This window comes from Ostrea edulis, chromosome 3, assembly GCF_947568905.1.
Source record: "Ostrea edulis chromosome 3, xbOstEdul1.1, whole genome shotgun sequence".
Lineage (NCBI taxonomy): Eukaryota > Metazoa > Mollusca > Bivalvia > Ostreida > Ostreidae > Ostrea > Ostrea edulis.
The window spans coordinates 46032945-46058790 of record NC_079166.1 but is presented as its reverse complement, the minus strand read 5'-3'; the positions used below and the strand labels follow the sequence as shown (position 1 = coordinate 46058790).

Sequence of the window (25846 nt, the reverse complement as noted above, 5' to 3'; positions counted from 1 at the left end):
TGGTAATTTCAACCAAGATTGTAAGCTGAAAGTTTGAATAAATTGGCTTTTTTCCCCATTTCTGTTTCCTTGTTTCCAATATTTAGCATTTGTTATATACTTTTGTAATCGTGGCAGATTTGTGGAAAATGATGTGAATGGTAAATACATTTTGGGGTATTTCTGCATGACATTTTGGTAAAATTCATACCTCTTAGCCACTGGCACGGTGTTGCTGAATTTACTTAGCTGTTGTTGTCCTGTTTTTCCTGTCGTATTTGATGAATGTGGGTCTTTGGAGTTTCTTGCAATGATAATTTTTGCATAATTACAGAAATTCATGGTGTTTCTACGATTTATATAACTAGCACATTTTTGAAGGTTATTCTGCCATCATGGAAATTAATCTCTAAATAAATTCTAAACTTTCAGATTATTTTTTAAAAATGTTATTATTTGTATTAAAACACCCATCCTTTTTATTTAATCTTCACCTTGAATTTAAAAGTCAAATTACACTTTATTTTGAATTTTATCTATGGTTTATGATTTTACCATTTGGCTCATATTGAAATATGTACTTATAAACTATTCAGTACCAAATTCAATTGCTTGAAAATCATTTGATTTGGCTCTTCTTGATGATGTCATGCATTTACAATCTTGTTTCAGTCAGTTGTTTAGTAATTCAATTCGGCGCAATTTTGCTTAGAGATTAAATTTCAATTTTACTCTGTAGATATGTGCATTTCTTACAAATTCCATTAAATTGCTCTTTTCAATTCATTAAAAATGAAACTTTGACAAATGTGTCTTGTTATTTATCAATGAAAGTTGAGAGTCGTTTCAAAGTGAAAATGATGTGGTTGGGATTTGGGGGGGGGGGGGGGGGGGGAGTCAGGCCGCAATATGCTTTCTTTTGCATTTAGATTAACTGTATTGAAAAAAGAAACATGTAGAATAAAATGTGTCAATCATTTATTGAAAAATTTGGTTTAAAAGATACAAAATATGAAGCTGAATTAAAAAAAAAATGTCTCCTGTATCAAAATACGAAGTATGTGATCCATGACTCGGGCAAGAGCCAGTTAGCTCCCGTTTTCTGTCGTATCCGCTCAAATATGGCAAGTCATTATCTGAAAAAGAAAAAGGGTCTATTTTAATCAAAAAAATGGCATGATGTTTGTCGTGGGGTCGAATAAGCAAATAGTAAATGCGTTATTCGAAATTCTTTTGAAATTACCCGCCCTTAGTAAATAAAAGAGTTATGTGCCCGTGGTAATATCTGAATCGCTGCTGCGTTTGAAAATGGGGTAAAGTTAAGGAAAATTTGAACGACTCCACTTCTGCACGTTTTAGAAGGGCATAACCTGCATGGATTGATTTGATAGTTCGCAAACAGTTTACGGAGGGTTAGATAAAATTGAAAACTGATGCTGGATCATTCAGTTCGCCGGATTTATTGGAATTCAGTACCGATGTGTAAGGCATGTCATCGGACATGTGTAAATACAATACTTTTCCGTGAATTATGTGTAAAGTAAACTTCATCCGAACGAAGCAGCAATGATTTTCATATTCAGTATATATTAATGCATTTACAGAAGCAAAAAACTTGAACCTAGGTGTGGGTTATGCCGTTCTAAAACCCGATATATTGTTTGACTCAATAAAGTGTATATAAATACCAATGTCACGTGACAGACACGTGATAATGCATAAAGTTATATACAGTTGCACACCGGAGATCTTGTAGGATCATCATCGCATATACAGGGAAAACTGTGTAGTATTGTTAGTTTAACACAGCTGCGGTATATATGTGGGCATTTTAATGCATATTTATTGCGTATTATTTCTATAGGAGCCCTTAACAGTCTTGCGTTATACCAAATTCGTTGCCTTGTCCAGATGAGGAGAAATATATGTAAAACTTATACGGTACCAATTTTGATGCACCAGATGCGCATTTCGACAAATAATGTCTTTTCAGTGATGCTCAGCCAAAATGTTTGAAATCCGAAATAACAATGAAGTTTTAGAGCTATTATAGGGAAAAACAGTGTGCCAAAAAAGTGGAGTTAAATTCGTCTAAGGATAAGAGCTATGCGTGAGGGAGATATTCCTTAATTTTGAAATGAATTTCTAAATATTATAACAGCAATTAAATATGCATCCGTATTGTCAAGCTAGTAACGAAGTACTGAGCTACTGGGCTGTAGAGACCCTCGGGGACTAACAGTCCACCAGCAGAGGCCTCGACCCAGGGATCATAATGTAAAACTGATACGGTACCAATTTTGATGCATTAGATGCGCATTTCGACAAATAATGTATCTTCAGTGATTCAGAATTCTTGTAGCATGTATATAATAAAGATTACTTCCCTAAAATGTGCTTTTGGACTTCAATAGTCATTTTCAAGTATGCGAAAGGTGAAGATAACGAACAGTGATAAATCTCATGACTCTTATAAACCATACAAAATAGAGAGGTGGGCAAACACGGACCCCTGGATATACTAGAAGTGGGGTCGGGTACCTAGGATAAGTAAGCATCTCCTGTCGACCAGTCAAACCCGCCATGAGCTCTATATCTTTATTAGGAAAACGGAGTTATCCGTAGTCAAAATCAGTGTGCTAAGAATGGCCTAACAATCGGTATGAAACACGTTAGACAGTGTTTAACCCAATGATAGGTTGTATTAACAAATTAGATTGGTATACCGATCATAGAATTTGCAAAGTGCTGACTTTAAACGAGACTTTTGAAACCCCTGAACCATCATTTTTTTTGTCAGTAGCTTGCCTCGATTTAAAACTGATCATACGCAGAACAAGGTCTCGCGTATCGAATCAGTTGAGAGATATAAACACAATATGCAGGTGATAATGGAATATTGCTACAAAGATATGGGAAGTGGACGACTGAGAACTTAAAATCGGGACGCTTTTATCATAAAGTTCAGTTTGTCGTTAATATCTATTTTCAATAAAATATCTAAGTATGAAGGAGAAGTGGACGACTCTGTGGTGTCTTTTTTTTTCGAGCTCACAGGGATATATTGAATTGAGATATGAATTAAAATTATCATTGTTTATAGATAAAACGTCATCCATATATCTGAATGTCGCATTGAAGGCCACAGGAAGATAAAAAAAATTCTTTTCATGTAGACATTTTTCAATAAAAACAGGTCAGCCAATAAAGTAACACAATTCGTGCCCATGGGAATTCCAACAGACTGTTGGAAGACCTGATCACATAAGACTACGAAGATATTGTCAATGAAGAACTCAAGCATATTTTTTTATATCAACTTTAAAGTACTTGTACGTGGAATCATAGTGGTGTTTAACAAAGTACTTTTTGGACGACTGATCACTAAATATGAATATTTGCTTTTTCCATTTTTTTTCTGAAGAAGCAACTGTCTATGATGTCAAAAAATATAGTCTTAAATTTATCGTGAGGAATGGTCGTGTAAAGTGTAAAGTACGGTTGGATGTTGTTGATTTGAGAAAAGCTTTGCGATTTCAAGTTAAGGTAACTCCATACTCGCAGTTTTATACTTTACAAGTTTAAAAACTGTATTTTTTCCATTTATTAGAGTTAAAACTAACAAATTATCAAATAAAATATATAGGTCATCACACTTTTTAAGATGCGAGACATACATAAACAGAATCATGTATCAACGTTAGAAAATTGCAATTTTCCTTAAACTGCGTTATCAAAATTTCATAAAAACTGGTTATGACGATATAATAGCATTCCTAAGAATTTCAGAAAACTGTTCCTTCACAACACTATACAAAATGTCTGTAAAGATAAAGAAAATATATCGCATAATAGACTTGATAAAGATATCAATAAAAACAGCTACTGCCCTTGGATTCTATATTTTGAAACATATCTTAGATTACTCATCTATAACTTAGACTTTTTAAAAAGGTTATTTTAAACAAGATTTTTTACAATAACTATTGGAATAGACTCCAACAAAATTCATGTTCCTATCATGCCTAAATCTAAAGAAATCGTTGATTTTGCAAACTCTGATGACATCATAGGAGGGTGGAATTACTTTAACTAAAATTTATTTAGCAATAGGGGATCAAAGTTTTACATACAAATATATAGGGAAAAACATTATCACATAAAAGCTTCCTGACATAGTTCACATTCCAATTTTGAAAAAATCATGGCCCCCGAGAGTAGGTTGGGGCCACAATAAGGATCACAGTTTTACATACAAATATATAGGAACAATCTTTAAATATGAGCCAAGGTGACTCAGGTGAGCGATGTGGCCCATGAGCCTCTTGTTGGGAATAATCATTTTCATCTATACCCTTAAAAATTCGAATTGCACCATTCTTTATCTCGTCGAATAAAAAAAAATGGTATAGGTCGTTTTTCAAAAGGTGTATGATTAAACGAATTAATAACGGTAACTGAATCAAGAATATTCATATAAGTAAATAATGTCTATCTTTTCCCTAACTATATGTGTCTAGTCTGTAATTGTTTACTCGGATATTCGGAAATATTTCACGAATATTATGTTTGTAAATGTATGTAAAGGAATAAGAATGTCTCGAAGTAGTTAGGATATCTTGACTTAAGATGTTCCCGAGCTATTGTTTAGAAACATCCTAAGACGTGTCCAAAGTTGATCTTAAGATGTTCCTTACTTTTTCCCTAAGTTATATTTGAGGACGTATCTTACGATATATCTTGGGAAAGTTTCGTGAACGTGCCTGCAGGCCCTGTTTTTTCACAGATGTTTGTAAGTACTTGTACAATTGTAAGAAGACTTGTTGGTTTCTTCTGGTGACGTCCTTATTCTACTCATTGCATTAACTGCATTATGAATTTGGTGGTTTTTAATATTCTACCCATAACCCCCCACACTGAAACTACTTTTTAAAAATTCTTTATTATAATCAGGTAAAAACACTGACGAGAGAAGAATGCACTGATAATTGAATAATTAACATATATATTCCCCACAAACTGTGCGCATACCGCATGTTATTATGCATGTTGTTATGCAAAGTATTTATAGGCTGACTTTAATTCCTATCCTGTAAAAAAAGTACACTACGCCCAACATAAATTATTTTGTGTTATCATTCTGTCTAGTTGCTTTTCCATCATCACACAATGAGGAGGATGTTTGGTACTGTGGCGTTATGTGTAGTTTTACTCTCTGTGTGCTGTAGTGGGTATGGGACCAATGCACACATTCGAGGTAACTACATCTAAACGTATTGTGCATCTCATGAGATTTTATAAAGCACATTATTTACATAACTGTTTTAATAATGGAAAATGTATAACGTTACTGAGTTTGTCAATGAAATATAATGTTCAGACATTGAAATTTGACATGGAATCTAATTTCAGTTAGGCTAAACAAGTTGTTCAAAAGCAGTGAATTCTCGTGGAGGCTTTTAAACGTCAAGTATGCCAAACCAGTGGGTATCAAGGTTGATGTCCTGTCTACATATGGATTGAGGAGAACTGATGGTAAGTGTAAGGGGACTTGAATCGAAACAAATTTACAAACAGTAAAAGTGACGGTAAAATCAAGATGACATACCACACCAGAAACAAAGCGAAATGGAAAGTGGAGGATAAGTACAATAATAGTGTGATTAATTTAGTGAAAAAGACGTTTCATTAGAAAGCAATAGGCGGGGAGGGGGATTAAAATCCCTGTAAGATTCGCACTCACAATTGTTTGTGTTATCTTTTTATTTGTGGTCATCAGGGTTGGGCGGTTAAAACCGCCCCCGGTTTTAACCGCTGGTTTTAACCGGTTTTAACCGTCCCGGTCAATACTCCCCAAGTGGTCAATACTGGTCAATTGTGATTTAAACTGTCCATTTTCCTATTTTATACATTTCTTGAAAAGATAAAGATAAATTAAGCTTTTCATTATATGGATCAATTGTTGATTAATATTTTTCATTAGATAATCAAATGTAATTTCATAAGTATAATATATTTGGTTTGCTGAAACTGACCGCACTATCTTCAGTACCTACCAGATGATCACAGTTCTATAGCATAGCTTGACAATTGGAGACAGACCTGTTAATACATGTACCTGGACAGATTAAGAATAAAAGGTAGCTGGACATTACTGGGGCACAGGAAGCAAAGTTGACAGGTGTTAATAAGCATAGACTGGGACCAGGAATGACCTGTGTGTGTGTTATTGTTATGAAAACATCACCAACCCATCCCCTGGAATGTTTATTCAACAGTTAAAATGAAGTTTGATGAAACAATACTTATATAGGTATTTCTTGTTAAACTAAGGAATTTGAACAGAAACTTACATCTTTCCCAATTCAACAGAGTCATTTGTGCATTATTTATTTAATATTATGACTTATAAGTATATCATAAACTGATAGTACATGTTATTAATTACAGTATTGAGCATAATGGTCACTTAAACATTTGAAATAAATAACACAGACTATAATGACCAAATAATTTTCAATCGACCAGTATTGACCGGTTTTAACCAGTATTGACCATCAATACTCATATTGACCACTTTTTTGCCAACCCTGGACTGGCCATATGTTAAGCTACTAAACTTACGGGTTAAGCAATGGACCTTAAAAGAATGAAACATATATAACCAATATTCTCTTTTCCATTAATGGTTTTCATTTTTAAGACACACACACAGATACATACATACATACATACATACATATATATACATACATAAATATATATATATATATATATATATATATATATATATATATATTCAATAGATTTTGTCTGAACATAATTTAGGAAGGCATGCCAAAGACTGTGCAGCTATTTTGAAAGCAGATCCAAGCCGAAAGGGATACGATGGTATTTACACCATTTACCCCAAGTCAAATACGTGGAAACATGTTTTCTGTGATATGACGACTGAGGGAGGTGGATGGACAGTAAGTAGAATTTTTCCTTATGTTTCCAAACATTGTAAATAGCTAGCAAATAATGACTAAAGAGATGTACAATTGTCAATATGACCCGAAAGTGAGCTCTTTTAACCAATATTTACGGCATTGTAACAATGTCACCAAATACGTTGTCCGAAAGGTTTTCAAATCAATATGATAAATGGGAGGTGACTTCGAAGTATTGGTTACCAATTATGAAAAATGAGGGAGAAGTGAGGGAATTACAGCCAGATTCCTCCAGCACAATTTTAATGATCCTTTAAGATTGATGGTGATTACAATGTGACATGATTTTATCAAATTTTATAATCATATTCAAAATGGAATAACTTGTAGTGTGGTTGTGATGCAAGTACAAGTACTTACTTAGTGGATGAAGGGCGGGTTTGACAAAGAGAGGAATGATACAGTGAAAGTAACGAAAAGTGATCAATCTCATCCACTAAATCTAAAAAAAATAAAATAAAATTGAAATTAGGTTGATCACTGACTCATGGAAACAACAAAGGTAGGATCAGGTGTCTAGGAGGAGTAAGCACCCCCCAGTGAACGGTTACATCCTCCGTTAACCTTATATCTTGATCAGTACATGTACACTATAATCTATAACCTAAATCAATATGTTGAGTTATTAGTTTACCGTTAACGTCTGTGTTCAATAGAATATGAAACAGATATGGGAGACTCAGAGGTGTCTTATTTTGAGTTCATGGAGATATCTTGAATCAACATATGAATGAGAATAAATATTTTTAATACGTCATCGATATAACAATGTTATCTAAAGTCTAAAGACCACAGCAAGATTTTTCTCTCCTCATTTAGACGCTTTTGAACATGTATCTTATGAATTAACAACACAAATTAATTATGGTGTGGTATGCCATCTTAATTCTCCATTTGACACTGTGGGTTTATGTGTGGTTTTACTCACTGTGTGCTGTAGTGGGTATAAGAGAAATACACACATTCGAGGTAACTACATTTAAACTTATATTTGCATCTCATAAGATCATCCTAAGTTTGTATAAATCTTGATATTGATGCAAAGGGCTCACATAAACCATGAAAGGATATTTAGAAACATTGACAACCCACTATGTTACTTATATTTCTTCAGTTGAGAAATTTCTGTTTTTCTTACTCATGATGATACACTAATCCACACGACTCACAAATCAAATTCAGATCAGTTTGACGTGTGTCGGAAAAACGATTGCTAAATTATTTTATCTATTACCTTGACGTGATTACATGTAATTGACAAGGCATATTGGTTCGATTTTTAAACCCCACAAAATTATTGTGAGAACCAGTGGTTTCGCATTGCACTCATTCTAAAATAAATAAATTGATATATGAGATATCCCTGCATGGGTTCGAGTATCAATATATTCGTTTGTTTTTTTTAAATTAGTATTTAATAATTTTATAATATCTTTGCTTGTAGAACAATTCTACTGAATATACGGTATCTATATTAAGAATATTTTTAAGAAATAAGGTATCATTCAAAAATATTTATCGGGATATAAATACGGGTTGTTCATGTGATCAAATTCCATAAAGCCGGAAGGGCTTTATGGAAAATATGATCACTTACTAACCCGTATTTATATCCCGATACATATTTTTAAATGATATCATATTCTTATATTTACATTTTTGATCGGTAACATTGCTGAATTGTGTTAACAACACGTTTCCATACATTTCACATTCTTGGCCTGCACAACGAAGCGTCATATATGTTCAAAATGACGAAAACACAAAACAAAGTTCTATTAAATGAAGAACTCAACATATCAACATATACATTAACTCGGGAGTATATAATGGAAAACTCTTCCATATGTCTAAAAAAGATTTTGGAGGGGGTGGGGGATTATGATTTAAACGGGGGTGCGCAAGGTTACATTTACAGTTGTGATGCGCGTTCACTTTTGAATAGAGAAGACGTTGAAGATCGACGTTGAAAGATATTCTGTAGATATTACGGAGTTAACAGAAGACTGAGGTGGACGAATACGAAGAACAAAAGGATTTATAGACAGGAGAGATGACGCAGCTCAGATGAATCTCCGGAAAGAACTTAAACTTCGCAGAGAAGAGAATGTGGATGTGCACGAAGGTAAGGGACGGTTTGGATTTGGATATGTAATTGTTGACAAACATGAGCTTACTGAACGCTTCTTTTGACTCGATAAATTTCTGTAATAGGTTTTTAATGACGCCTCGCTTCGATGTCCCGACATAAACTTGGAAACCGACATCAATCACATTATGACTGCTGTGGCATAGGGACAGTGGGGGTGTAGGTCTTAATGCACTTTGACGACTTATCGGTCATACATCCTGTGAATGACCTTTTTGCTAAAGCCTAATGTCCAATTCCGCATCACCGATGACCAGGATGAAGTTGTTGCAGACGAAATTTTAGACATACATTAGTAACTAAAGACATTGTTTGCAGAAATGCTTTTTTCAATTATTGATGAAAACTCACTGATTGGAATACAAATAAAACCATAAATATATTTTGTGATGTTCATTTCATCTATTGATAGCCTTCTGTACATGTAGTAAGTGAGAGCGATTGCTAGATGTGTATTGCCTTAGTAAAAGTAGTACCTATTACCTACTTTTAACAAATGTTCATACACACAGCCTAATATCAACTTAGGACACGTCTACGGATGTATTTCTACGATATCTTAGGAATATCTTTTAAAGCTAGAACGTCCTAATCACTACAACGCACGCTCTGTTGACCCCGTAGTGGATTTATGCAATGATAAATACGTATTGCTCGTAATAGTCTTATGTAGGAGAAAATGTAAATATATATGAATAAATATATGTCTGTCTTTTTTCTATGTGTATGTGTCATTAATTATGTTACGAATATCATTTGTATAAAGGAATAAGAATGTTCTTAAGTGATTAGGACGTCATAACTTTAAAAGATGTTCCTAAGATATCGTCGAAATACATCCTTATATGTGTCCTAAGTTGATATTAGGGTGTTCCTAACGTTTTCCTAAATTACGATATTATTATAGGAAAGTTTCGTGAACATGCCTGCAAGGTTTACTAAAGACAAAAATATAGATGGTACGCATGTTTTCTTTAACATATGTGACTGTCAAGTATAAGGAAACATTAAAACCTTATCTATCCATAGATGGCAATGACCCCGAAAAGTATGATAATTCTTAAATCATTAAATACATATATGAACGAAGAATTACTGTAAAAACATAACTCGCCTCCCCGGCGATCGTAAAAGGAAATGATTTGCTGTTCTACAAGTCTACGGTTATAATATGGTAAAACTAGTTTGTCTTAAATTTTATCAAAATTACTTTGGAAGGTGAAAGTAAAAGTACGATTTCCAGCTTATTCTGGTGAAGTGGTGGTTTCCCCATTAGTAGGATATCACTAATGAAGGATCAACTAATTAACATCAAATCTTTCGCAGTTAAATGTGCTTATGTCGGAAAAAATCAAACCGAAACAACTTATATACATGATGGTGACGGGAAAGCTTACTAACCAAATTAACTTATATACACATCGATGACGGAAAAGCTTACTAACTAAATTAACTTATATACATATGGTGACGGGAAAGCTTACTAACCAAATTAACTTATATACATATGGTGACGGGAAAGCTTACTAACCAAATTAACTTCTATACATATCGTTGACGGGAAAGCTTACTAACCAAATTAACTTCTATATATATCGGTGACGGGAAAGCTTACTAACCAAATTAATGATAAACAAGAAAATTCAGTGCCTTTAAATATAAATCTAACATTCCGTAATCTCATATTTCGCTGATATTTGGACAATATAAGTAATTTGACTACCGGATCTCGACTCAATGCAAAGTACAAAGATCTTTTGATTTAAAGAATGTAAATCTCATTTAGAGATTAAAGCGAATTCAATATTTAGTATTCAATTAATTTTTGCATAATAAAATACATTTTTACAGCCCCCCTCCCAGCTGAAAAAGGAAACGTAAAATAAACCTGAATCTGGAGTACCGGGTATTCATATAAGTGAGTTAACAGAAGATTTGCTATTATGCTCTCTGAAAATGTATATTTCAATCATATCTTATTTTCCTTTCCATATTCCATTGATAGAAAAATTCAAAAATAATACTAGAATTAACGTCAATTTATAAAGTGTACTTGCAACCCACGCAAACGATAAGGACAATGCTCATACCATAAAATACACCCGTCCTATCTTTCAGTATTAGAGTTGTAGTGAATGAAAGTATTAACATGCAAATAAACCATTCTTTGGTCAAGAATGGCTCTGAAAGTATTATTTGAACACTCTCTCTAATATCGGAAAGCATTGACAAAATGAAAATTCTGATATGACTTTGTTAAATATTAAATCGAAGGGAAACTTTCACTCTAAAAAGTATAATTTGAGACGCAAATTGTGAGTTTTCAAATATATTTGGTACCAACACCGTGCCCATGGCAAACGTGTACACAAAGTTTAATTACTCTAGTGTAATCAGTATTTCCCTCATGGTACCCTATGCACATATTACCTTGATCTTGAGAAATAAGATACATCTTCCTTGAGAAATAAGATACATCTTCCTTTCTTCATGAACAACATGCGTATCGGGTTTGATTATCATAATCGTTTAGTAGTCTTTTTATCTTTTCCTCAAGGTGATGGTGGATGAATAGAAAGGCAACAGGAGAGAGAGAGAGAGAGAGAGAGAGAGAGAGAGAGACTTTGAAATTGATTTTTTGTCGTCATCATCCAACTTAACTATGGCATGTTCAGATGCACACTAGTTGAAAGAGGAAGACCAAGAAAATGTTAGAGGGTTCCGTATAAAATGGTTTTTTATCTAGGTATTGTAATGAAAACGTTTGTTTGCAGTAATAGAAGTATCATATTCTTCTTAATGAATTCGATACCGTTTGGAAAGCAGAATACTTTTAAAGAAATAACCGAAACAGTTTTCTGTTGTTATATCACAAAGTGTGGGTCAGCAAACCATTGCTACGGTTAATTAGATTATCATATTATTTCATCTATATTGTATGTACAGTTATAAATCATTTCTAGAATTCAAAATATTTTTGTCTAACGCACAATTTATGAGTGCTTTTCCTAAAATTGAATTGCATGTGGTAAAACGTACATATTGGGATTATTGATGATGAGAATTCAATACAACCACTGTGTGACTGTTGTTTATTGTAGGTCATACAAAGACGGATAGATGGTTCCACTGACTTCTACAGAACATGGAGAGAGTACAAGCGCGGCTTTGGAAATCCTTCTAAAACTACTGGATAGGTGCTATTCATATTTTAAAGAGATTTGTAAAAGCAATTTTCATGGAATACCAAATATAAGGAGCGATAATAGTATTTGTATCTAGGATAAGGGAGGCTATTACAAATTTGTATACATACAGAGAATTTATCATTTTGTATGCATAGTACCCTCAACTTATACTGGCCTAAACTGATGTGAGTGCATTCCTAACACTCCTTCAATATTTAAATACGGAGAAGAGTCCATAAACTCTCCAAGTCCTCGGAGGCATATATGAGTTTTCGCAGAATCAGAATCCACAACGTCATATTTAGTAGTGCAAGACCAAGCAGTACTGTAATCACATGTACGTTAAAAGTCACTTACTCGAATATCCCTGTTTCCAATGTAATGTAGGTAACTAAACCTGTGTAGTATCAAAGCGAGGAATATCACAATGAATCAATCGTTCCACAGCGACAAATTTGTTTTATTTTCACAGCACAATAACAGGCTTTGGAAAGTTTCGAAAAAGGACGTTATCTAAATTGATTGGCTCAAAAATCCGTTACTATCCGACGATGGAAAAAATTACAAATGTATCAAAGCTGCATTAATTGAATTATCTGTTGATAATAATATTGTTTCTTGATAACAACCCTCCCAATTCTTATCAAATTTGGTATGTAGCATTTTTTGAAGAAGGGGGACATAGATTGTATATTTCAGGACTCCTGCACCCGAGAGGTCTGTGAGCGAGGTAAAAATTGCCAACAATGAATATTGAAAACATTTTCTCTGCAACCGTATATCTGTTTAGAATAAACCTAAATACATAGTCATTACAGAAAGAAGGTCCAGGAGCTACCAAAATTGCAAATTTCATGTTCAGCGGGGTAGAGATTCTGCCTCCAGTGCGGGATCACACCTAGCATATAGTGTTTATATGTAAAATATATGGATATCATCTTCTTTCAATGCTGTTGATACTAAATTAAAACTAAATGGATATTTAAAGGTATATGTGCCGTATTAAAAAGTATTTTGTTCTATGTTAAAAAACAGAACGTGTATTTTATCAGTATGATAAACTATGAAATAACAATATGATTTGACAATTTCGACAAATTATGTACGGTTATTAAAGGAGTATTGTTGTACTTTTTGTATGAGGAAAATGGTGATTTTCTAATGCACATTTAAGAAGGAATGACGTTTATTGTGGATGTGCGCATAGGCGCAAACAAATATTTGCCGAAACATCATTGGAAATGAAGATTTCGTTTACAGTATGTAGTCGTACTGAATGGAGAATTCCTGTTAATCATGAAATTGAACTTCCCTTCAATTGCTCAAAGTGGTTCTCTCTACCCTATTTTTCGTCTTGCTGTCTTTTATCACTGAATGTGTCCCGCCAACAGCCTGCGGGCAGTCCATGCATTCACGTCGCCATGTAATTGTTTACTTTCTAAATTCCACGTGCAACGTTACGTTCACTACCCAACTCAGAGAATACACGATTAAATAGGAAGTTTAAACCAATTGAATTAAATTGCTTAATTTGCATAGCTTGATATAAAATTTTTGTTTTTATTCCTACGAAAATATCCAAAGTATACGGCATATATAGCTTTGAAAAGAACAGGTAACCCTTTACCAAAATTATAGATATGATCCCAGAGGGGTTTTCGCACCAGGGTGAGGCAAAACTATTGAAATTGCATTATATCTTTAAAAACTACTTCCTACTTCTGGACGTCTTATTAGCATTGGATCTTGTACCAATTCTGTGAAATTCAACATCCCTGGGTTAAAAGTTCATGTCATAGGGTGGAGCCAGGTTGGTCATATATTGAAAATGCATTAAATTTTAGAAAATATTTTTCTTTAATTCTGATCATCAAGCAGTCAAGCTGTTGGTATGATTATAACGAGCAATGAGTCCTATATCAATATTGCGTAATTCATGACCTCAGGGTTCATGTCCCTGGATGGGGCTATGTTGGTTATTTATTGAAAATGCATTATATCTGATATATATCATTGAATGAACATTGAACTCTCTACTAACACCGTGACATCCATGACCCCAGGATTCAGTTACATTTACCAGGATAGTGTTAAATTAGTCATATACGTTATATATTGAAAATGCAGCATAATATCTTTTGTAGCGCTGGACATCAAGCAAAACAAAACTGTATGATTATAATGAGCAATGTGGAATTTACTACCCCTGGGTATGGATGAGTCTTAGTTTATCATATCTTAAAAGTGCAATAAATATATTTATTCCTAGACATCAAACACGCAGTGTTTGCTTGATTACCTGTATGAACAATAAGCCCTCAAAATGAATTTGCCCTTTTAGAACATAAATAGGAAATCGCATTTCGCTGTGACGTGATAAAACTTACTCACCCATAAAACAATTCCAAATCATCAAATGTGTATAACAGTTATACCAGTATATCTAGCTCAAATATAAAAATGGAGAAGTATGAAAAACACACCGGTAACACAATACAGTAAATGATGTGTATACTCAGATGACCGTTAAGGTACGTGGAACTCTTGTTATGATGAACAGGTCCATGTATTTGTGAAAAAGTAAGCCGTATCTTTACGTAATATAGCTGGCTTTATTATTTTTTTTACATTTTTTATTTTACATTATGTACAATAACAAGTATTCCCAACCAACTTGTGAATGTATTATGATGATCCTACTTGAACAAAAATTGTTTTGTCTTCTTAATACCTTCAAGTAATCTCATTGTAATTAAATCAAACCGCTAATTAAGGACCTTTCAACTTATATTTAGGTAATGAATTCATCCATTTGTTAACCAATGGTAAATCACAGCAACTCCGCATTAATCTGCAACGATTCACTGGAGAAAAGGGGTATGCCAAATATTCCAAATTTGTTATTGGCAATGAGAATAGCAAGTATAAGTTGATGGCGTCGGGCTACAGTGGCACAACAGGTAAGTTTCGTATGCAGTCACGAATATCATATGATATATATTTCAAAACTAAGGATTATATCTCCCCCATGCATATTTCCGATCCTTGGACGAATTTGGCTCCAGTTTTTGCCACTCTAGGTTTTCTTTTAGCTCTTACAAGTTTATTGTTATCTCGAGTTTCCAACATTTCGGCTTGAGCATCACTGAAGAGACATTATAGGTCGAAACGCGCATCCGGTGCATCAAAAGTGGTATCGTACAAGTTTTACACGATAGTAACAGATAGCTCTTGAGAGAGAAATTGCTATGAAATGGGATAGCAGTCTAAAGTCCTGAAATGTCTTTGAGGTTTTTGATGGAATGAAACGGGATCTCATCCAATATAGATTATATAACAACTGAAAATAAAAGTGAGACCCACGTGTCTTTCGAAAGAAACCTTCATTACAATCTGAAGTCCCGCGTCACGTTAGACGTTGAAATGATGAAAAATCCCACGGCTAAATGTTTTTGTTCGTTTCTTATTTTACATCCCATTTCGGAATATTTCACTTATATAAAGAATTCACCAGCTAAAAATGAAGATAGACAAGTTTTAAACTATAGATGGCGCTCAAAGTTGTAGTAGTAAAGGTTCATATCCTGCCAACGCCCACCATAGTAAGAACCACAGTATCTAAGAGGCCAGCCGAAAACGTCGTTAACATTAACTTTTAACGCAGGATACTTGGCAAAGAAATAGTAAATACCTATTTTGAACGCCTTGAGTTTAAATTGATACTAGGTCTCAGCGAAAAGTCTCTATTTTTTTCATCCTAGGAGACGGTTTGAAAATACAGAATGGGATGAAATTTACGACAAAAGACCAAGATAATGACGCACATGGTGGAAATTATAACTGCGCAAAAGCCTGGCACGGCGCGTGGTGGTACAATGCTTGTCATCAGTCAAACTTAAACGGTCTCTACACTACTTTTGCAGTTGTCGATCCTAAACATCCTACTTGGTATCCTTGGAAAAAAAGATACGAAGCCTTGAAATCAACACTAATGATGATCAGACCAAGATGACACAGAAAGGAGCATTTATAAAAGCGATGATTCATAATTCATTCATTGCTTGAAAAAAATAAATCAACTGAGGAAAAGATTAATTTTGTTTCTTTCTCTACATTGAAGTTAACACCAATCTAGCGATATTTCAGCTAAAACTTTCTTTATGATATAGGGTAGTTGTAATTTGTTGCATACACATTGTATACTAAATTGAGAATACACGTTTTGTATATTATGTTACCAATTCATTCACTCTTTAACTTACCTGAGCTGAAAGCTTCATATAAGACTTAATGCTCAAACACTGAATCAAGTGAATTCTAAAATTCACTGTAAGAAAACTATAAGTACAAAACTAAAAAAAAAAAATGGTCAAACATTATCACTGAGCAGATTATCAAATTATAGGTTTTTCATCATCATACACATTACATGTCTAACAATGTATGGAAGGTGAAGATAACGAACAGTAACATACACACATACTTCAGCACTTTGTTTTCCTTTCATGAAAGATATAAAATTTAGAATACAGTTTTGCAGACTTTTGTGTTTTAGCATTTTGAAGAACACGAGATGACACGTATTTTATGAATTTTACTCTAAATCTCTGTTAAATACTAATTTTGTCAACGGTTTTCTTTCATTTTATACAGCTTTGGAGAAAAAAATATTTCCGTCACATACATGTACGGATGAAAAAGTGAAAATAACGAACAGTGATCAAAGGTGAAGATAACGAACAGTGATCAATCTCATAACTCCCATAAGCTATACAAAATAGATAGTTGAGCAAACACGAACCCCTGGACACATCAGAGGTGGGATCAGGTGCCTAGGAGGAATAAGCACCCCCTGTCGACCGGTCACACCCGCCGTGAGCCCTATATCCTGATCTGGTAAACGGAATTATCCGTAGTCAAAATCAGTGTGCCACTAACTGCCTAGCAATCGGTATGAAACACGTCAGATAGCATTTTATCCAATGATAGGTTGTATTGGCAAACTAGATTATTATAACGACCATAGAATTTGCGAAATGCTAACTTTAAACAAGACTGTTGAAACCCCTGTACCATCAACATGTTTGTCAGTAGCTTGCCTCGATTTAAAAACGGACCATACGCAGAACAAGCTCTTGCGTATCGAATCAGTTGAGATATATAGACACCATATGCTGGTGATAAAGGAATATTGCTACACAAATATGAAAAGTTGACGATGAAGAAGCTGAAATCATCGCTTTTGTCATAAAGTTGAGTTTTTAGTTTGTCGTTAATATTTACTTTAAATAGAAGATCTAAATATGAAGCAGAAGTGGACGACTCTGTGGTGTCTTTTATTTAGAGCTCGCAGGGATGTATCGAATCGACATATGGATGAAAGTTATTATTGTTAATAGATAAAACGTCATTGATATAACGAAATGTCAAACTGAAGGCCTCCTGAAGGCCACAGCAAGATATTTTTTCTTCTCACGCAGAAGTTTCTGAATAAATTCTGCTTCATAGGAATATAATAAAAACAGGTCAGCTAACAAAGGGGCACAAATTCGTGCCCATGGAAATTCCAGCAGACTGTTGGAAGACCTGGTCACCAAAGATCACTAAAATATTGTGGATGAGGAACTGTTGCATATTTTTAATTTCAACTTGAGAATATTTGTGCGTGGAATCAGAGTGGTGTGTAACAAATTGATTTTTTGGATAACTGATCACTAGATAGGAATACTTCCGTTTTTCAGTTTTGTTGCAGAAGGCACTGTCTATGATGTCGAAACGTCTAGTCTTTAAATCACCGTGAGGAATGGTCGTGTAAAGTGTTGAAAAGTCATAGGTTTTGATGTTGTTGATCTGAGAAAAGTTTTGCGATTTCATGTTTACTAAAGGTTCTTTAGAATTATTTTAGAATCCACATATGATTTAGACCACTTCTGGCATATGTAGTCGCACAGTAAGTGTGATTTTTTTTCGTCACAGCTGTTAATATTTTCGGGAGGAGCAAAGATATGGGCTTGGTAGACCACTTACTGGACCCATCGATGTATCTTTAGAAGGGTTATGGAATTTAAGAATTCAGTAAAGGTACGGTAACTCATATTCATTCGACCCACCGACAGGGATACCAAATGTGCCTAAAACTGAAGCATGATTTTGAAGAATTTCATCTTTTGAAAGGGCGGTTGGAGTAAAGTACGATTACCAAAAGTGGAATTATTGCCAAGTTCGTTTAAAGTACATTTGTAATGATGAGCCTTACAAATAAAGACAATGATATTACAAACTGTCATCTGGAACCAAAACATATTCCTCATGTAACCTATCTAATTATTTTATCACTTTTGGTTTACTAAACATAGAAGGGTATATGACACGTACTTTTGTTTTAATATGTCTAATGCGGGATTCTGATATTCCTCTTATACTTTTAATCCATTCTGACAATGTATCAAATTTTAGCCCATCGTCTGTCAAATCTTCGACACAATTCAAAATAGTGGGGAAGTTCTGTCGCCAACTGAAAGACGTGGGTTCCTTGTATTGATGACCTTTTAGAATAAGTGATTTAAGGTCCTCAACTATATCAACATCACAGGTAATGACATGTCCAGCTGGACTATAGTTGAAAGAAGATGAAGAACAAGAACACGTAGGTGGGTTAAGTACATGTATGAGATGGTCTATATCTAGGCACTGCAAAGTTTGTTTATAATTAACAAGTTTGGATGCAAAAGTAGAAGTATACTTATAGGAAATACTGGGTGTGGACTTGAACCTGAAATAAGTTGGAATACACGACTGAACGTTTTTATGACGAAGAATGTTGCTCATGTTGACGGCATCTATTTCTTTGTTTGTAAATTTGAGCTTATGGAACTGGCGGCAGGAACTCAGTACTCAGTACATGAATGAAACTAGGCAGCAGAAACAGCCCATTTTAGTTTTCACCCAGGGTTTTATACTAAATTATTAAAACATGAAACATATTATTCATGAATGCGATTGAAATATTCTTATACATGTACTGTATACGTTTTATTTCTGATGCCTTCATCGTGACTTGCTTAATCTTTGACGGGCGAAATTTTCTGAACTGTATGCTCTCGACTGCCTCTAGGTATTTCCTTATTTCTACTCTCAATCTTCCCAAGTTAATAATTGTGTGATAAAACTGCCCATGTCTTGTTACAAACCTTTCAAGTTTGCAAAACTGGGCGAACGGCACTGCCTTTGAACATAAAACGCGTTTCAATATAATGATAATTCTAAATAAATCGATAAATTCAACACTATTGCACATACATGATTGGACCCCCTCCCCCAATGCGCACCTATCAAGATTTTAAAAAAAATGAAATTCATATAACAATCAATGTTTCAGAAAAGAACCATAGTTTTGGTATGCTGAGGTACCTTTCCCTCTAAGAATAAATCCACGTCCTCTACCTATATAAGCAGTACTTCCTCGTTATGTACCTCTACCTCTAGATCTCATATTCCGACCCCTAGAATTTCCTCCATAAGGTCGCGTAATTCGTTTACCAACTTTATTGATATCCTGAATTTGGTTTACAAGTTTTGGCACATCATATCCATACAAACAATCGATGTACGATATAGACGAAAAACTAAAATGGTGATTTTCAAAACTCAAATCACGTCGATGATTTCCTTATGATTTTCCCTATGATTTTCCTGTTAATTTGTTGTATTGATCAAAAACGTTCAGCAGCATCCAGGCCAAAATCAATATATTTCTGAATATCATCTTTGTTTCTTCCATTCTTTTCATCTTGTCTAAAATATTCACAACACAACATACTGCCTTGATCACAGTGCTCCTATGTTGCTGTAAACAACTGACATAAGATCTAGTAGTTGGGCTAAGTAGATTCCAGATCAGTTGATTTACACGAACTTTTGTGAAAGCATTATACCTTTCAGGTCTGTTAATGTTCTTCAGTAATTCCTGAAATTTTCCATCTGATATTCCCTCTCGAGAAAGAGAATTCACCATTGTAGCCAAATCCTCACCAACTTTATCATCTACCGTTTCATTGAAATTCGTCGCAGCCATGGCAAAACACTATCAGTATCACATTTTGTCTTCTCATTTGGCAGCTCCTCGGTATTATCTAAATTTGAGGCACTGGTATTATTGTTCTTATCTGTATCACTAACTTGAGTTTCCTCTACATTTTAAAGGTAATCATAACAACAATCTTCTGTGTAATTGTACAATTCATCTAAAGATTTACGAAGCGTTCTCATCGTCTTCATTCTGACTCTTTTGTTCTTGTTGAATACTAATAAGAAAGTTCATTATATCATCTATGCGTGGACGATTACCAGTCACACCGGCCCCAACTTTAGGCGACGATGAATGTTCAAAAATAGAATTTGTAGTGGGATTTATTATGGCCGCGTCAATAACATCGTTTTCAAACTTTGTAGCTGATCTCTTGCTATTCCCACAAGATTTCTTATCCGTTACCTTGCGTCCATCGTCTTTATCAGTCGCCTTGCCTCGTTTGACCATTGCGTCCGCCACATTTGCACGAAACTATGCAAAATATATGTCGCTCATGTAAAATACATAAATGATAAGAAGAAAAAATATTCTTCAAGCCTAACATTACTGCTACCTCGTAGAAATAACTTATCCCCTTGTAAGGTAGCGATTGGGACCACGTCCACACACTACATTGGACAACAACACTCTGATTTGGAAATGTGCAAAAAGCATCTCATATGATCCCGGAAGTAGTATGAGATAACATAATTTCTTCTCAAGAACCATTGGGTCAGAAAAGTGGAAATTTACTTGAAAGCTTCCTGACATAGAGTAGTTTTTTTTTCAAACCATGGTCCCCAGGGGTACATGTAAGTTGGGGCCACAGTAGAGGATAAAAGTTTTATAAGCTGATATATCTAAGAAAAATCTTTGAAAACATATCTCTTGAACTATTTAAGCTAAAGCTTTCATATTTTGTATATACATCTTTTACGGTACGACCTTTTCATATGATGCAATGGTGTGGAATTTTGTGACCATGCCCTAGAAGTTTGACTTAGTTTTAATACAATTATGATCTATTCAACATGAACTAATTAAGGTATATCTTTCATATCTTGTACATAAATTTCTTATGGAAAGACCTTTCATATGATATCATATTCTTTAACCTTAAACTCGTAGTTTGACCCACTTAAAGAACATATAACCTAATAAGTTTATTCGGAACAATTTTAGTAAAGGCTTTCATATTTTGCATATAGATTCTTTTTGGGAAGACCTTGTTATATTTGATCTGGTATCCGCAACGTTATTCTTGACATGATAAACGATAGAACACGATGAACGCACGATGGGATAGGATACACGATAAACCTGATAAAAGCAAAACACGATAAATGATCTTCACGATGATCGCAAAACCTGATAAACGATCTTCAAGATAAACCTGATCAACGCAAAACACTATAAACGATCATTGCGATAAACGCAATATCCTATAAACGATCTTATGATAGGCCTGATAAACACAAAACACGATCTTCGTGATAAACGGAAAACCTGATAGAAATGTTATAAATGTAGAAGCAATTTAGACAGAACGAAATTTCGATAACAAGATTTGCACATTACATTATGTAGATAATAATATTGAAGGATTTCAATATTCATTATTTACCTAACATATCCAAAAGAAATGTCTAATTAGAAGGTAATACATGCATGTGTATAAAAAATGATCATATATTTTTCTGTAATAAAATTTGTCGGAATGGCTCGAGTCCGTATTGAACGACTACATTTTCGCCCTGAACGTCAATTACGAGATCTCGCGATAACAAGCATACACACTAATGTTATGTAAATTTAGATGCAATAATTTCAAACTACCCATTGAGTAAGGAAGATACAATAATACCCCTGGAAGTAGACGTTTCTGTTATTCATGTGATTAAAACAAAGTAGGAGACGAATATCATTACATTTTTGAGTGTACACAACATGATATAGCAATTGTCAGAAAATCTTCATTGTCTGAAAATTTAAGAAAGAATCCAAATATCATAAAATCCCACATACTATTTACATCAACAAATCTTGCACTGCGTAAAATTTCCTGTAAATTTCTATTTGTTGTAAAGACAAATGTGGACCTTACGTAGCTTTAATAATCTCATTAGGATAAAACTTGGTCTCGTAATAATGTTCATTTGTTGAATTAATGTTTTTCCACTTTATACATAAATTTTATGCACATTTATGAGAATAAAGCCATGCTTGATTGCTTGCTTGTACGACGGAACAGGAGAGGAATTCTGCACATTGTACGTGATATCTAATGAAAAACACATTTATTAGACATGCCCAAGCGCGAAGTTGGTACTCTTCTTGGTGTAAACGGCGTTAGAGACAAATACACGGAGCTTATTATAGTTAATTCATAAAAATAGTTTGCACCATTATGAAGATCCTTTGGAATTGTAGTCCTCTCCCGAAAACATCAGATCAAAAAAAAAAAAATAATCGGAGAGGGCTACACTATTGCAGCTGGGTACATGCACAACTAAGAAACAACGATGACAACACAGAGTCGTGGCCGAGTGAGCAGATGTTTCGGAGATGCAACACATTTGCACCTTTTTAAAACTTTTAAAATGTAGCAAAGATAACCACCAACGTCAATATCGGCGAAATTACCAAAGATAACAATAAACGTCAATATCGGCGAAATTACCAGAGACAACCATCAACGTTAATATCGGCGAAATTACCAGAGGATAACCATCAACGTCAATATCGGAGAAATTACCAGGATAACCATTTCCCTGCAATTGATATCCAGGCTAATATGTAGGGAAATAAAGCAATGGAAAGAAGTTTGGTGTGCCACACCAAAATTCACATGAGTTTTCATGAGTTTTAGATAGCCATTGCCGAAGAAGCTCGCTGAATGTGCGCGGTTGTACGTCATCGTCAACCATTCCATAAAATCAGGTCTTGACGATTTAAGTTTGTATCACATGACCTGATGTACCCGTTTGTTATTAAGTGGAGCAGGACTGAACAATGCCGAATAAGGCTTCACTTGGTCTCGGAATTCTCTGTCGATTGTTTATGAGGCCTTATCATCGTTGTGATTTTTTAATTAATTGTACATGTAACATGGATGTATATAAAAGCGAATTTTGTTCCATTGTCAGTAAACATCTTGTAGTTATTAGATAAATTGAAGGAATAGATATGTTGGATTTGTGGGTCCCAAGTATCGTATGATAATGGAATTTTAAAATCCAAAGGACGCTTGTCTTATAAAACATAAACCAAAGTTGTCAAAACTAGATGGATATTCCCAGATCTTGTTCAAAATATTGCATACATACATAACCATTTCTCTCAGTAACATCGACATTTGCAAAATCATTTCGATTCAGGGTGACGACATACCATCTATTCAAAACTACAAATGTACATAAATTGCTAACCTCTGAGTGAAGTATGATCCTTCAACGTTTTCCCATTAACAAGAGGCCCACAGGCCTTATCAGTCACCTGAGTACTAGTGAAAAGGTGCCCAAGGTCTATGAAATCTAAAAAAGCTTTCCTGTTCTGAATATCTAAGCTAAATTCTAATGTTCAGCAACAGTATAAAACAAGATGTTTTCTCAAAACTTCAATGCCCTCAAAAGTACATGCACTGATGAAAGGTTTTACATAATATAACAGGTGTATTAACATTAAAATATGTCACTAATTTGGACCCATCCTATAGTCAAAACCTTGGGTTGTGAAATTCATAATTTTTTGTACATCCTTTTCTGCTATTCCTACGTATGCATTTAGATTTTATACAGTATTAGCAAACTTACACATACATAATAATATGTACTAAGTTTGGCCCCACCCTGGGGAACATCAAATTTACAATTTTGGTAAAGGACTACCTGCTCTTTCTAAATATCCTTTAGTTTCAATCTAGTATCAATAGCACTAAAGATGTTATTTAAGTGTTTTACACATACACACTATATACTAAATTTGGCCTTACTCTGGGGTCAGAACCCGTACTCCGGGGATCAAGAAATTTACAATTTTGGTAGATGCCTTCCTGCTTTACATCACTATGCATTGAGGTTAATTGGTCAATTTTGGACAGTTTTTGGCCCGCCCCTAAGGCCTCAGGGGTGCAGGAATCCTGAAATTTACGATTGATGTTCAAATTGTTCCAAAGATGCTTTATACCAAATTTGAAAAGAATTTGAATGATATTTATCAAGAAGAAGTTAAACATTTCCATTGTTCACACATCTAATAACTGACCATTTTGGCCCCAACCTATTACCAAAACCCCTATTCCTTTCCCGCCCCTAGGATCACAAGGGTACAGAAGTCCTGAAATTTACAATTTATGTCGCCCTTATCCCAAAGATACTTCCTGCCAAATATGAAAAGAATTGGATTGGTAGTTATCAAGAAGTTAAAAATGTTCAATTGTTAACGCACGACGACGGACAAAAACCAATTGCAATAGGTCACCTGAGTTTACTCAGGTGACCTAAAAAGTTATACCTTGGACAAAAAGTTCAACTGTATCTAAACAGTAATCAAACTTTTGACATACGAGCTTCTCAAGTGTCTTTATTGGCCGGACAACATTTGTTGTACAATACTATAATGACCTATGCGTGATGCTCAACACGACAGGAGGGAGTTCTTTATCTGACATCACCTATAGTGACATGAGACCTCGGCATCTGCTATCACCTATCGCAACACGGGACCTCGGTAACTGGCATCACCTATCATTACACGGGACGTCGGTATCTGCCATCACCTATCGTAACATGGACCTCGGTATCTGCCATCACCTATCGTGATATGGGATATCGGCATCTGCTATCACCTATCGTTACACGGGACCTCAGTAACTGCAATCACCTATCATTACACGGGACGTCGATATCTGCCATCACCTATCGTGACATGGGACCTCGGTAACTGTCATCACCTATCGTGATATGGGGCCTCGGTAACTACCATCACCTATCGTGACATGGGATCTCGGTATCTGCTATCACCTATCATTACCCGGGACCTCGGTAACTGACATCACATATCGTAACACGGGACGTCGGTATTTGCCATCACCTATCTTGACACAAGACCTCGGTAACTGTCATCACCTATCGTGACACGGGACCTCGGTATGTGAAGGTTTTTTTTATCTGCTACAATGTATCACCTATCGGTATTTAATGTCTCATCGTTAAGGCCTGCAACATTCCTTTCCAATGTGGGCGCCTGATACAGTCACTACCTATGTTACTGCGGCCAGACGTATTGAGAATAAAACCACTTGGCACGGCCGGGCTCCGGATACAGATTCTAACTGACATTGTATACACAGTAAACAAAATAGGGCAGACTAATGTGTGCATATCAACCGGGTACTGCATAAGAAACCCAAAAAGTCGACTGCTGTCAATCAAAGTCTGCCTAGGTTACTTACCTTAAAAATGAAAGAATC

At 34.8% G+C, this 25846-nt stretch overlaps 1 protein-coding gene and 1 pseudogene across 3 annotated transcripts in view; one reads left to right on the top strand and one right to left on the bottom strand.

The window, feature by feature from the left end:
• Positions 1–944: 944 nt before the first annotated feature.
• LOC125675942 (alcohol dehydrogenase [acceptor]-like) overlaps positions 945–25846 on the bottom strand; it is a 44842-nt gene continuing 19940 nt past the window's right edge. Inside the window, exon 12 of one of the 3 annotated variants that reach the window (XM_056157926.1) lies at positions 945–1115. The gene's annotated coding sequence lies outside the window, so the exon portion shown is untranslated. The other 2 variants (XM_056157924.1, XM_056157925.1) reach the window with 2 other exon arrangements.
• Positions 5119–16399, top strand: LOC125677197 (ryncolin-1-like; annotated as a pseudogene).